Here is a 14,338-nt window from a genome sequence, read left to right as displayed (position 1 = left end):
ATCTTATTATGGAGACTTTGTTCATAACACTAATACTGAGTGAAATAATTTTTAAATTCAGTAGTATGTCATTGTTCTACTTATGGTGTAATTCAGCACAGTTATTAAGGTCAAAGTATGCTAATGAGTATCTTCTTAGATCTTGAGTGAAATTGACAGAAAAGAATGAGGTAGGTTTGCGAGTAAAATAAAATAGTGGCAATATTTAAAAATGATTCAGCTACAGTGTTGTTGCGTGTACAGGATTATCTGTTTTTCTCTTCTGACAGAAATGCATTCAGATTAATTACATGTAAACAAATTCCATTTTAGTTGGTGAAAAAATTGAATTATGAAGTGCTTTAAGAACAATGAAGAATTTTCAATTAGTTTATGCAGGTTACAAAATCACTACTAAAAAGAAGAAAGAATTCATTTACTATATATTTCCTTAGTGTTTGATATGTGTCAGTCACAATTATACTGAGTAAGAGAACTTCATAGTTTGGCATAGTTTGTAGGAAGTTTTAAAAAAAAAAAAAAAAAAAATAGTTTGGCATAGTTTGTAGGAAGTTTTAAAAAAAAAAATACAAAGGTGATGCCTCTTTGCCAGTTTGAATCCAACTGTTTCTCCTCTGGAAAAAATATAGGCTATGTCTTCCTGTGTGATTTACAGCTTCAGAAGCACAGTGGAGAGTCAGTTATGAGTTGCTTCAGGCTCAACAGAAATGAGAGAAGAGATTTTACTGAGTATAACTAGTCCCCAACTTCATGATGTTATTTGAGAGATAGCAAGTAGCGCTTAGGACCTTCTATTTTTATGCGTATTATAATTGTTGTTTCTGTTGTGTACCAACAAGTCAAAACTGACCCATCGGTGATCTGCTGGCAATTTTTCAGAGGCAGTTAATCACATGGGAGGAGACTGCCCATCCTTCTACCACAGAGTAGCCGGTGGACTCGAACCACATGGCTTTGGGATTACAGCACAACTTCTTGCCATAAGGCCACCAGAGATCTCTGAATTATCGTTAGTAATGTCTACTTATAAACAGTCTAGAGACTAATGTGTGCCTGATCCTGGCCATGGTTCTCTCAATTGCTTGGATTGCATCTGAGAATTGGAAAATGACTAAGGATGACAGAAGAAGAATCAGTGCCTTTGAGTTGTGGTGCTGGAGAAGAGTTTTGAACATATCATGGACAAACAAGTCTGTCTGCGAAAGGATGAAACTAGGTAGCTTGAATTCAGGCAAGATTTAAAGTTCCAGCTCACATATTTTGGGCACATTGTCTGGAGGGGGAGGGGTTTGGAGAAGGACATCAAACTTGGAAGGGTGGAGGGACCTAGGATGAGATGGATTGACACAGTAACTGAGATAATGGGAAGAGGCATGTTAGAGCTAGTGAGACTAGCTCTGGGTAGTTGAGAGCCATTGCCATTGGGTCACAATAAATCATAATCAACTTCATGACATATAAAAATAAAACAACTTATAAACAATGTTTCAGTGCATGTTGTTGTTTATTACCATTGAGTTGGAGCTGACTCATAGCTAATCCTCTTTTGAGTTTTCTGAGGCAGTAAATCAAATGGGAAGATTGTCCCTCCTTCTCCCACAGCACAGCTGGTGGCCTTGAACTGCATACCTTTGGAAACTGCATGCTTCTTTTCACCAGGCCACCAGATCTCCCTTACAACAACTTATAAACAATATGGCAGTGCATAAATAACAACAATGTTTCTAAAGATATCTGTAGGCAATAAGAATGAAAACATAAAAAATGAGATATTCATCTTAAATCAGAAGTGATTTATGATTGATCTAACAGAATAGAACCTCATGGTGAGATGGTGACAGTTTGTATTTAACAGTGGATAAAAGAGACAAAAATTATTCCTTTCAGCCACTTTAATCTGGTGCAGGAAAACAGGTCTGAACCAAAAAAAAATGTTTTAAGTCATATTCTGAGAAATACTCTGAAGAGCAGAGCGGGATAAGGGGAATGCAGGACAACTAAGGGTTCAGCAATAGGATCATATTTCAGGAAGATTAATTGGTTAGGGGAGAGATCTTCCAATGGAGATTGTAAAGACAATCTTTGTTCTATGAACTTCCATAGGGGAAGTTCATCCCATGAAGGAGACTCATGATATTTTTCACTATATTTGAGGTAGTAGCTACATTAGAATGTGTAGAAGGAACTCTAGTGGCTTAATAGTAAGGAGATGATCTGTCAACTCAAAGGCATGTGGTTTGAATACACCCACCACTCCATGGGAGAAAAATCTCCTTCTGTGTAATTTACTGCCTCTAAAATCTGCTACAGGGCAACCTATGAATCAGATTCAATGCTAAAGTCTCACATACTTTGGGCTCATGGCCAGGAGAGACCGATTCTTGGAGGACCTCATACTTGGAAGGGTGGAGGGACAATGCAGGATAGGAAGACCCCAGATGAGATGGATTGATCCAGTAACTGGGACGATGCTGTGTCAGTATTAGTAAGACTGGCTCAGGACAGGGCAGGCTTAAGAGCTTCTGTACGCAGGCAGGTGACTAGAAGGCATATAAAATCAACAACAACCATTCAATGAGGAAGTTGTGATGGTGAAGTCTGTAACGTGTTAGACTGCTACCCCAAAGGTCAAGCTTCTCTGGCAGTTAGAATTCACCAGTGGCCCTGTGAGAGAAGGATGGACCATTTCCTTTCATGTGATCTGCTCAAGTGCTATTTACAGTCTCAGGAACTGATAGAAGATTAGTTACGGGTTGATTCTGACTCCTTAACAATGAGTTTTGAGTTTGATTATTCAGTGACACGAGTTAGAGCAATCATCTATAACCATTATGGGAAGCCAAATTTCATGCTAAATATTTGTAGTAAACCGAATGCTACTTCAGGTTATGAGGGAGGCTGATACAAGCTGAAATTCACCCTGAAGCCCTCAGGCAATCCTTCACAGGGGTAGACACTAAGGCAATCCTTAGGTGTTTACAGGATTCTTGCATTGTACTTGCTAACCCCTCCCTCCTGAATCAAGCAGATTTTCAATAGGAAGAACTTAGTTTCATTTGCATTGAATTCTCTTTGTGAATTGCTCCCTGGCAATTTTCAATGAAGACACAGGGAAGCTGGAATCTGGTGCTTCCGTTTACTTCAGTTGTTCTAGAACTGTTTGCCTCCTCCTTTATCTGCTTTCCCCACATTCTTGGTGTTCTGTCTTGTTATTAACACATATTAACATGCTTTACCCTCGGTCTGCAACAAACCATCACTAATATATATTATCAAATTGCTCACTAGGATGAAACAAAACTCAGTCTTCCTAAATGAAGGTTTCTTCTTTCTCCCTCTCATGCAATTTAAGCTATGTCACCATTTTGCTATATGATTTCTATGGAAAATTATGAAATGACCGCATATATAAAACACTGAACACTTAAGAGTTAACTTCCAATTTGTAGTGAAACTGCCTTTGGCTTCTGAGGCTTCACATCTTAAATGGGAAGAAATTGTCCTTTCTTCTTCCAATGTGTTGCTGGATTCAAACCATGCAGTTAGCAAGTGCAACACTAACAAGTCACCACACACACAATTTCTAAGTAATGCTCTTGACTGATACCCAGTGTAACAAAGTTTACTACCAGTTACATGGACAATTGAGGAATGCACAATGATATATAAGAAATTATTTGTTGTTTTATGGACAAAATTTCTGACCATTATAGTGGGAGTGACTGGGAACAAATAAATATAGTCTATATTTTCATTGGAAGAGACGTTTCTAGATCCAGCAATTCCATGACTTTGAGTAGGTTAAAGAATCTCCTTTGATTAGGTATTTCTTTGGACAAGGGCTGGAAGGGAGAATCTTTAGTTCTATTCTTGCCTTACCACTTAAAACATGTTTATCGGAAAAGAAATTGACTGTTTTACCATCAAACTCGTGGAAGCTTTGTATTTTCTTCAGCATCTTTTTGTGATCTTCTTGAGAAAAAGACAAGGTCATTTCAAATCTCTGTGTTCCTTGATTTATAGGCTACATTATACTTTTGCTCTTCCACATGATCAAGATCTTCAAAGTAAACATCTTTCAAAGTATTTGGCATTGAAAAGCCCAGAGATTTTTTTCCTTAATTAGGTCGTTCTTTCTTTGTATCAGGGGTGGAAAGGAGAATCCTTAATGACACACAAAATACAGCTGAAGGATCAGTAACTCCCTATGAAGCCTCTTTGCCTGCTGTCATTGTTGACTGTCAGGAGTGGTGAGTCATGTCAGTCACTAAAATGACACCTTGGAAATCCTACAGTCAGCTTTGGAGAGTTTTTCATATGGGGGCTCTTTTAAATAATGAGATTTTTATATAATCCTATTCCTGTGTGAAGTGCTTGAAACATAGACTAAACTAAGTAAATATTTGTTAGTATTAATTGTAAAACATATTTTGAAAGCTGTACTAATATGTATTAGGTAGATTTACTGCAGAGTGAGGCAGAGAAAGATTTCTTTCTCAATTCTGAGTGAAGTTTATTAATATTAAAATAAATAATCCTAAAAGTAGGCAGAGACTTTCTGCAAGACTTAATGGATTGATGTAAACTTATATTTTTAAGCCATCAAACTAAGAAGAGGTTAAGACTAACATTTACTTATTAAGATAATTTCCTAATCATTCTTATAAGAACTTAATGAGTGACAAACTGACGCTGGATATAAATTTATGATTTCCCAAAATAACATTTGATTGGTTTGAGTGATGTCTTACATCAAGTAATCATAGTTAATTTTTGCTTCTGGAGAGATTTGACTTTACCGGTCTATCATGTCATCAGATGTATTTCGAGAATGATTTCTTTGTCTGTTGATACAGAGGTAAAGAATTCCTATGGAGATTCTTCAATCTATAAGCTGTATTTTTATCTGGACAAATGAGACAAGTTCAGAATAAAAAAACTACATAATAAAACTACATCTTTATTTCAAATATGCTGTAAGCACATTAAGAATAATTCTACCTTTAAAATATTTTAATTACATAAATCAAAGGCAAAGTCAAGAATCTTACCCCACCGAGTTAGAGTGGACAATGTTGCAAAAGTGATGGCCACTTATGTTCAGTTTATATAAATGTGAATGAATGGTACCACTTCAATTTGATTGTAAATATCAACATTTGCAAAAATAAGAAAATACAAAGAATCAAAATGATGCATACAATCTAAAAATTACAGAAAGCACTGATTTCTTGCTATACACATTTCTTAGGCACTCAAGACATATAATTAAGGATGTTTAAAAAATTTTATTTCACAAAATAAGCTATCATCTAAAAAGATATTTTAATGAGTAAAAAAGGGATTTATTTTGCTAAAAGGATAGTCATTATGTTTTATATATCTAAATCCATTTCTATAGAATGAACTTTTAATGATAAAATTTCTCTTACTTTGGTGATAGTTACCAAACACTTTATTTCATCAGTTATTTTAACAAGCAAAATAATTCCAAAGGCATGTCAAATTTGGGAATGAGATAGTCATTACAGGCTAGAAACTGCTCAGGAGCTTGTAATGTTGGAGAAGCTGAGTGAAGTAAGGAATGTTCTTTGTACTATTCTAGCAGTTGCTGACATAAAGAGTATGAATTAGTTGACTGTTGATCCAAATTCTTATTGCTGTCTGGTCACTCAAATTCTTGTTGCCTCAAATTCCTATTTTTACTACTAGACCTGGTAGAGCACTTAACTGTACTCATGTGAAATCTACATAGTCCAAGAAGTAGTCATTGAAACAGAAAAAGGGAGTGCTGCATGGTTTAAAATCAGGAGAGGTATGCATCAAGGTTGTACCCTTTCTCCATACCAATTCAATCTGTATTCTGAGCAAATGATTTGAGAAACTAGATTCTATGAAGACAATGTTGTTTGCAGAAAGTAAAAAAAGATTTGAAAACTTATTGAAGAAGATCAAAGACTCTACCCTTCAGTATGGATTACACTTCAACATCAGGGGAAAAAAATTCCTAGCATCTCAACTAAAAAAGAATGCATGTTGTGTGGGGGGACAGCATCTGTCTTGCACTAACTCCGTAAGAGAGTATAGTCTGCTGATGTAATATTCACAGCTCAAAGCCTATTTCCATGAGGTCAAACCTGCCTTCACACTCCATCACACCTTCTACTAATTCTAACACCAACTATTGCTCCTAGATTTCTTGCTGTTCTGTCTCTGGGTTTGCTACTCTTTTGCAATGTTGTTGTTGTTATATGCCATCAAGTCACCTGCAACCCATAGTGACCCAATGTACAGCAGCTCGGCAGCCTGCCTTATCCTCAGCCGGTCTAACTGATTCTGACATACCACATACACTGTCCCAGTGACTGTCTCAATCCAACCCGTCTGAGGTCTTCCTTTCCTGTTCTGTCCCTCCACCCTACTGACATGATTTCATCCTCCAATGAATGGTCTCACTTGGCTACAGGACCAAAGTATATGAGACAGAGCTTCAAAATCCTAACTTCCAAGAGAAATTTGATTTCACCCTCTCTAAGATAGACCCATTTCTTTTTTTGGCAGTCCATGTTATGTTCAAGACTTTTTGCAACAACTCAAAGGCATTGGTTCTTCTTCTGTCATCCTTAGTCATTGTCCAGCTCTCTGGTACAAATAAGTAATTACAAAGACCTTCATTTAGATTAGGCACACCTTAGTTTTTAGACTGACAATGTTGGTTTTCAGTACTTAGGAGAGGTCCTTGACAGCAGATTTCCTGATGTAATTCATCTTTTGATTTCCTGACTCCTGGTTCCAAGAGTGGTGATTGTAGAGCCGAGAAAGCTGGAATTAACAACCTCAATCTCTTCTTCATTTGTCATGGTGCTGCCAATTAGCCCAGTGTCGAGAATCTTTGTCTTCTTGATGTTGAGCTTCAATCCATATTGAAGACTACAGTCCTTGACCTTATACAGCAAGCGCTTTAGGTCCTCCTCATTTCAGCAAGCAGTTGTGTCACCTGCAAAATGGAGGTTGTTGATGACTCTTCCTCCAATCCTGATGCCACCTTCCTCCTCATAAAGCCCAGCGTCCTGAATGATATGTTCTACATATAGATTGAAAAGGTACAGAGACAGGATTGCATCCCTGACACACTCCCTTCCTGATTTTGAACCATATAGTATTTCCTTCTTCTGTTCTGAGGACTGCTTTCTCATCCAAGTATAGGTTGCACATAACCACAATCAAGTGTTCTGGGATTCCCATTTTCCTCAAGGTTAGCCACAGCTTGTCATGATCCGCACAGTCAAATACCTTTGTATAGTCAATGAAACACAGAGATAAACATTCCTCTGGTACTCTTTGCTTTCTGCCAAGATCCATCTGACATTGGCAGTAATGTTTCTAGTTTCATAACCTCTCCTAAACCCAGCTTGTTTTTCTGGTAGTTCTCATCAGTGTACTATTTCAGTCATTTCTGAATAATCTTCAGGAGGATTTTGCTAGCATGTAATATTAGTGCTATTATTCCATAATTTACACACTCTGTTTGTTCACCTTTTTTGGCACGGTAATAAATATGGATCTCTTCCAGTCAGTTGGCTAGGTAGTTGTCTTCCAGATTTCTTGGCACATGGAGGGCACTATCTGTTTGTTGAAATATGTCAATTAATATTCCATCAATTCCTCAGACCTTGTTTTTTGCCAAGTCCTTCAGAGCAGCCTGAATGTCATCATGATTTCCTCTTAATCATATGTTGTTTCTTGAAATTCTTCTGTGTCAGCCAGTACTTTTTGGTACAGGGATCCTGTATAGTTCTCCCATCTTCTTTTAATGCCTCCTGAATCATTCAATATTCTGCAGCTTGAATTTGTTCTTTAGTTTCTTTAGCTTAAGAAATACTGAGCTAGTTTGGCCATTTTGATTTTCTGACTCCAGCTCCTTGCATATGTCATTATAATACTTTTTCTTGTCTCCCTGAGCTACCCTTTGAAATCTTCTATTCAGCTCCTTAATGTCTTTATTTCTTCCCTTTGCTTTGGCTCCTCAGCATGCTAGTGCAATATTCAGGATCTCTTCTGACAACTATTTTGGTCTTTTCCACTTCTTCCTTCTTTGTAATGATATTTTGCATTCTTCATGTACGATAGTCTTGATATCTTCCCACAACTCATCTGGTTTTCATTCATTAATTTTCAAGGCTTCAAACCTGTTCCTGAGCTGGTTTTTAAGTTCAGGGAGAATAGACTCTAGAGTGATTTTTATTCCTATGGCTATGGTTTGATCTTCTATACCTTTAATTTGAACTTGCATATGAATAATTGACGTGAAACAGACTATTCTGTTGTAATAGCCTCACAAAACTCACAAAATCATACTCATGATTATTGTTTGTCAGAAAAGTTAACAAGTAAAATTCAGATTGGAAACAGAATGCAATTCTTCAGACAGGGTCATTGCTCAAGTATGATCACAGGCCCTTTGACCTTTAGTCTCATGGCTTTAAGTCCGTACTACAAAGTTCTGCCATTCACTGGGTCTCCTCAACCAGTCCTCCAACAATCTTGTTTGAAGATCTCTGGCTCTGGTTCTCTGAGTCAGCACCCTCACATTGACTTATTCTCCATTGTTCTGTGGTTCCCCTCTGCTGCTTCCTTTGTTGAGGTCAGAGGTGTGCAGAAATCTTTGGTCCTAATAGACAGACAGAGGACTCTCAGAGTCTTGATTTTTGCTGGTAGCAAGAGTTCCATTTTTTTGCCTCTACTTGTGATAAATTTAAACCTTGCAGGATGACTAGACTGACTTACAATCTACACACTTATTATATTCTTGCCTAAAGGTGCTATTCAACTCATTTGCATCTCTAGAAGAGTCCCACTTAGTTGTATAGTTAAAGTCAAAGTGGATGGACTAAGAAAATCGTTTTAGCACTCAACCCACTCTACCCCCTGACTAACAGGCAACATCATGCTAGATGGAGAAATGATGGAAATTGTCAGAGATTCCATTTTGCTTGGAGTCACAATCAATACTTATGAAAGCAGCAGTCAAGGAATCAAAATAACATATTATTATATTGTGCAAATCTGCTGTCAAGGACTTCTTTATAGTGCTAAAGAGCAAGGCTGTCCCTTTAAGACCAATGTGTATGTGATTTAAACCTTGGTGTTTTAAATTGCATTTTATACATGTGAGAACTGGACAATGGATAAAAGGAGACTGAAGAAGAATTGAATGAAGCCTTTCAAATGTAGTGTTAGTGAAGAATACTGAATATATCATAGACTGCCAAAAGAATAAACTATTCTTTCTTGGAGGGGGAAGTGTCTTTCATCTGCTCCTTTTGGTAATATGTTTATCTGACAGAATGTTCTAAAACTAAACATCCAAATTAAGATAGACTAGGAAGAAGGATTGGCCATCTACTTCCAAAATGTAATAGGCCTTCAAAAAAAACCTATGAACAATAGAGCACACGTAGATTAGACTAACAGATACAGATATGGCAATTGAGGCTGAGCCTTCAAATTTGAAAACACAGAGAAAGAGGAAGAGTTGTAACCAGAAACTAATGACTAGAACATGGAATATGAGAAGCATCAATGTAGGAAAACTCGACATTATTAAGAAAGAAATAGAACGCATAAATTTCACACATACTTTGGGCACATGGCTAGGAGGGACCGCTCCTTGGAGAAGGACATTACGCTCAGAAGGGTAGAGAGACAGCACAGGAGAGGAAGATCCGGATGAGATGGATGATTTAGTAACTGAGCAATGGGGAAGTATGTCAGAATTAGTGAGACTGGCTCAGGATAGGTCAGGCTTCAGAGCTGCTATACATAGGATCACTGAGTCGCAGGCCACTTGATGACACCTAACAGCAACAGTTCCATAGCGGTAAACAGTAAACTTTTTCTCACATACCTTAGATGTGAGGTCAGGAGACACTAGTCCTTGGGAAAAAGACCTTATGCTAGGAAAAGCAGAGAGTAAAAGAGAGGAAAACCTCCAATGAAATGAGTTGGCACAGTAACTGTAGCAATGAACTTGAGCAGTACAGGTTTTGAAGACTACATAGTGTAAGGCAAGATTTTGATGTGTTGTTCATAGGGTTCCTATGAATTGTAGTCATCTTAACAGCACCTAACAACAAGAACAGCAACAAGTGTAGCACAGGTCTTTCAATGGTCCTTTATTTTATGTAGAGGAGGAGTTGTTGTGGTTGATTTCCTTCAAGTCAAGCACAACTCATACTTACCCTATGAACAAAAGGGCTGAAGCCCTTCTACAACTATCAATATTCATCAAAGTTCATAGAATTTCGGGAAGCATGTTGTATAGGAAGTGGATGGTACTCCTGCTTCCAAACTTGTCATAGTATGTTATTATTGTTATGTGCCTTTGGTTGCCTGTGATGCATAACTATCTTATGTACAGAAGCACTGAACCCTTTTTTTGTCCTGAACCAGTCTCACTAATTCTGACACACCAAGCCTCATTGCCCCAGTCACTGTATCAGCCCATCTCATAGAGGGTCTCCCTCTCCTGCGCTGTCCCTCCACCCTTCTGAGCATGATGTCCTTCTCCAAGGACCGATCCTTCCTGGCCATGTGTCCAAAGTGAGATGTTGTTGTTGTTGTTGTTGTTGTTATGTACCATCAAGTCACTTGCAACTCATAGCGACCCTATTATGTACAACAGCCCTAAACCCTGCTCTATCCTGTGCCAATCTCACTGCCTCTGACACACCCGTTCTGATTACCCCAGTCACTGAATCAATTCACCTCATACAGGGTCTTCCCCTCTTGCGCCGTCCCTCTCCCCTTCCAAGCATGATGTCCTACTTCAAGGACCTGTCCCTCCTTACAACATGTCCAAAGTGTGTCTGATGAAGCTCCAGAATCCTTGCCTCCAAGGAACAGCCTGGTTTAACCCTCTCCAAGATGAATCTGTTTCTTTTCTTGGTAGTCCATGAAACAGTCACTACTCTCCTCCAACAGCACAGCTCAAAGGCATCAATTCTCCTTTTATCCTTCCTATTCATTGTCCAACTCTCTGATGCATAACACGTGATTGCAAAGACTGTATCAGATGTACCTGAGTTTCCGGAGTGACATCATTGCTCTTCAGTACCCAGAGAGGTCCCTAACAGCAGACTTTCCCATAGTAATACAGTTTTTTATTTCCTGACTACTGGTGCCAAGAGTGTTGACCATGGAGCCAAGCAGACTAAAGTGGTTAACAATTTCAATCTCTTCAACATCCATCCTGATGTTGCTAATTAGTCCAGTGGTGAGAATCTTTGTCTTCTTGACATTGAGCCTCAATCCATATTGAAGGTTGCAGTCCTTGACCCTCTGCAACAAGCGTTTCAGGTCCTCCTCAGTTTCAGCAAGCAGGGTTCTGTCATCTGCATAATGCAGATTGTTAATAGATCTTCCACCAATCCTGATGCCACACCTCTCCTCATAGAGCCCAGCCTCCTGGATAATCTGTTCTGCATACAGGTTGAAAAGGTATGGAGATAGGACACATCCCTGGTGTACACCTTTCCCAATTTTTAACCATGCAGTGTTTCCTTGCTCTGTTCTGACAACTTCCTCTTGGTCCAAGTATAGGTTTCACATTAGCATGATCAAGTGTTCTGGCATTCCCATTCTTCTCAGAGTCAGCCACAGTTTGTTATGATCCACATAGTCAAATGCCTTTGCATAGTCAATGAAATACAGATAGACGTTCTTCTGCTATTCCCTGCTTTCAGCTAAGATCCATCTAACATCAGCTACGTTATCGCTAGTACCATGACCCCTTCTAAACCTAGTCTGGACTTCTGGAAGTTCTCTATTGATGTGCTGTTCCAGTCGATTTTGGATAATCTTCAGTAGAATCTTGCTTACATGTGAAATCAGTGAGATTGTTCTATAGTTTCCACACACTGTTGGGTCACCCTTCTTTTGAGTGGGGACAAATATAGATCTCTTCCAGTCAGTTGGCTAAGTGGTTGTTCTCCAGGTTTCTTAACATAACTTGGTAAGCATGTCCAGGGCAGCATCTTTTGCTGAAATATGTCAATTGATATACCATCTATTCCTGGGGCCTTATTTTTTGCTGTTTCCTTCAAAGCAGCTTGAACTTCTTCCTTCATCACCATAGGCGCTTGCTCATATTTTATTTCATTAAATTCTTCTGAGTCTGCCAATTCCTTTTGAGACAGAACTTAAAAATTCTAGCCTCCAAGGAGAAACTTGGTTTCACCCTCTCTAAGACAGACTGATGTAGAGGAGTAGCGGGCAATTATTCCAAGAACTATTATATTTTTGTAACCCATCCCAATTATCCCAGTCACTGAATCAATCCACCTCATAGAGGGCCTTCCTCTCCTGTGCTGTCCCTCCACCCTCCCAAGCATGATATCCCTCTCCAGGGACCGGTCCCTCCTCACAACATGTCCAAAGTATGTTAGACGGAGCCTCAGAATCTTTGCCTCCAAGGAGCCACCCGGTTTAACCCTTTCCAGGACAAATCTGTTTGTTTTCCTAGCAGTCCATGGTATTCTCAATACTCGTCTCCAGTACCACAACTCAAAGGCATCAATTCTCCTTCTGTCCTCCCTGGTCATTGTCCAACTCTCTGATGCATAACAGGTGATTGTGAAGACCATGGCCTGTATCAGACACAACTTAGTCTCCAGAGAGATACCATTGCTCTTCAGCACTTTGGAGAGGTCCCTAACAGTGGACTTTCCCATGGCAATGCACCTTTTAATTTCCTGGCTGCTGGTGCCAAGACTGTTGACTATGGAGCCAAGCAAACTAAAATGTAATGATTAGCCCAGAGTATTAATTCTCAAACCCTAGCTATATATCAGTAACAGCTGGGAAGCTTAATAACTAAAATTCACATATAAACCAGTAATTTATAGAAGTAGGTGTAGCGAAGTAGGGGCCATGTCTGACCTTACAGAGAGCAGTTTTATATACTTTTTATACTGGTGGTTGTTGATAGAGAGAATTCTCCCTTAGAGAGTTAGTAGAGGTCAGACTCAGCTGTCCTCATATTGTCCTTGCTTGTATTTCATCACCTTTCTCCCATGGAGCAACTGGTATGTTTGAACTGTGTTCTTCCGGGTTCTTAGTGCAAGTCCTTACCCATTAGACCTCCAGAGCTTTCCTGGGAGTGTACTAAACTGCACAGATATCCTGATTTAATTGGTGTAAGGTGTAGCTAAGAAGCACTGGTGACATTATGCTTGGTAGAGAGTCAGTAGAAAAACAGGAGGGCTTCAATCATAAGATGAATGACCAGTGACTACGGCAATGGACTGAAATGCTTATAAGGATGGCTCAAGTCCAGGCAGGGCATCCTTATGTTATACAAAGGTTTGTCAAGAGTTGGAACTGTATATGGTGAACCTGATAACAGCAGCAGCCTGGGGCTCAGGATTTTGGATGTTTTACTGCACTCAGATATTTCTAAGGGATAGCTTGTGAACATTTGAAATAAAGAAGTGGGAGCAACACTACCTATGAAATCTTGCCTCTATTTTCATTCTTAATTTTGTGGTTTTTTTTACCCCAGTTTCCCCAAAGTCTCAAAAACCCAGTGAACTCAGAGATTGTTATTCATTGTACTTGACATTTTCCTAAACGGCTTCTTGAATTCTCTTTGCCAGCAATCTTTCCCAGGAAAGCAACTTGAGAGAGAGAGGTCAGAGGAGAACAAGGAATCCTGACCATTTATGGAATCAAATTGTGACACACAGTGAAATATGTTCTTTCTAAATGTCTAGTAAGAGAATTGGGCAGACTTTAAGAATAATGAATTGGCATATCAGTATCTACATATAACAAAGTTCATGAATGGTAACATTTCATTTTGCCACACTACCACAGTAGATGAACATTGGCAATAAATTTGGAAAATCTTAGCTTTAATTTTTGGCTTCACCGTAACTTGCTGCATGATTTGTACAATTTACCTATCCTTTCTAAACCCTGACTTCCTTTCCCAGGGCATAAAACAAGTATCTGCTATACATTCTCATATAGTTGTCATGAGTATTAAATGAAATAATAAATGTAAAATGGCATTTTATATTATTTGGTTATATACAAATGTTATCATTACTGTGTGCTGAGCTGCTTTAATTTGTATCTAAGTGAACACATTTCACGGTTCACTTTTTTAATAAGGGAACAATTCTGGGGAAAATTGTTATAAAACTGTAATTAAATCAATGTGTCATAGTCTTCAGCTGTTCTGCTTGGATGGAAAATTTATATAAAATAAAGAAGGCATCTTTTGTAAACCTAATGTTTCACCATTATATAGGATAATTGGTTACTGTTTTTTTTT

The sequence above is a fragment of the Elephantulus edwardii genome, unplaced genomic scaffold (genome assembly GCF_000299155.1).
Source record: "Elephantulus edwardii isolate Elephantulus edwardi_28Jun2011 unplaced genomic scaffold, EleEdw1.0 scaffold00043, whole genome shotgun sequence".
NCBI lineage: Eukaryota > Metazoa > Chordata > Mammalia > Macroscelidea > Macroscelididae > Elephantulus > Elephantulus edwardii.
Note: the sequence above shows the minus strand (reverse complement) of the source record.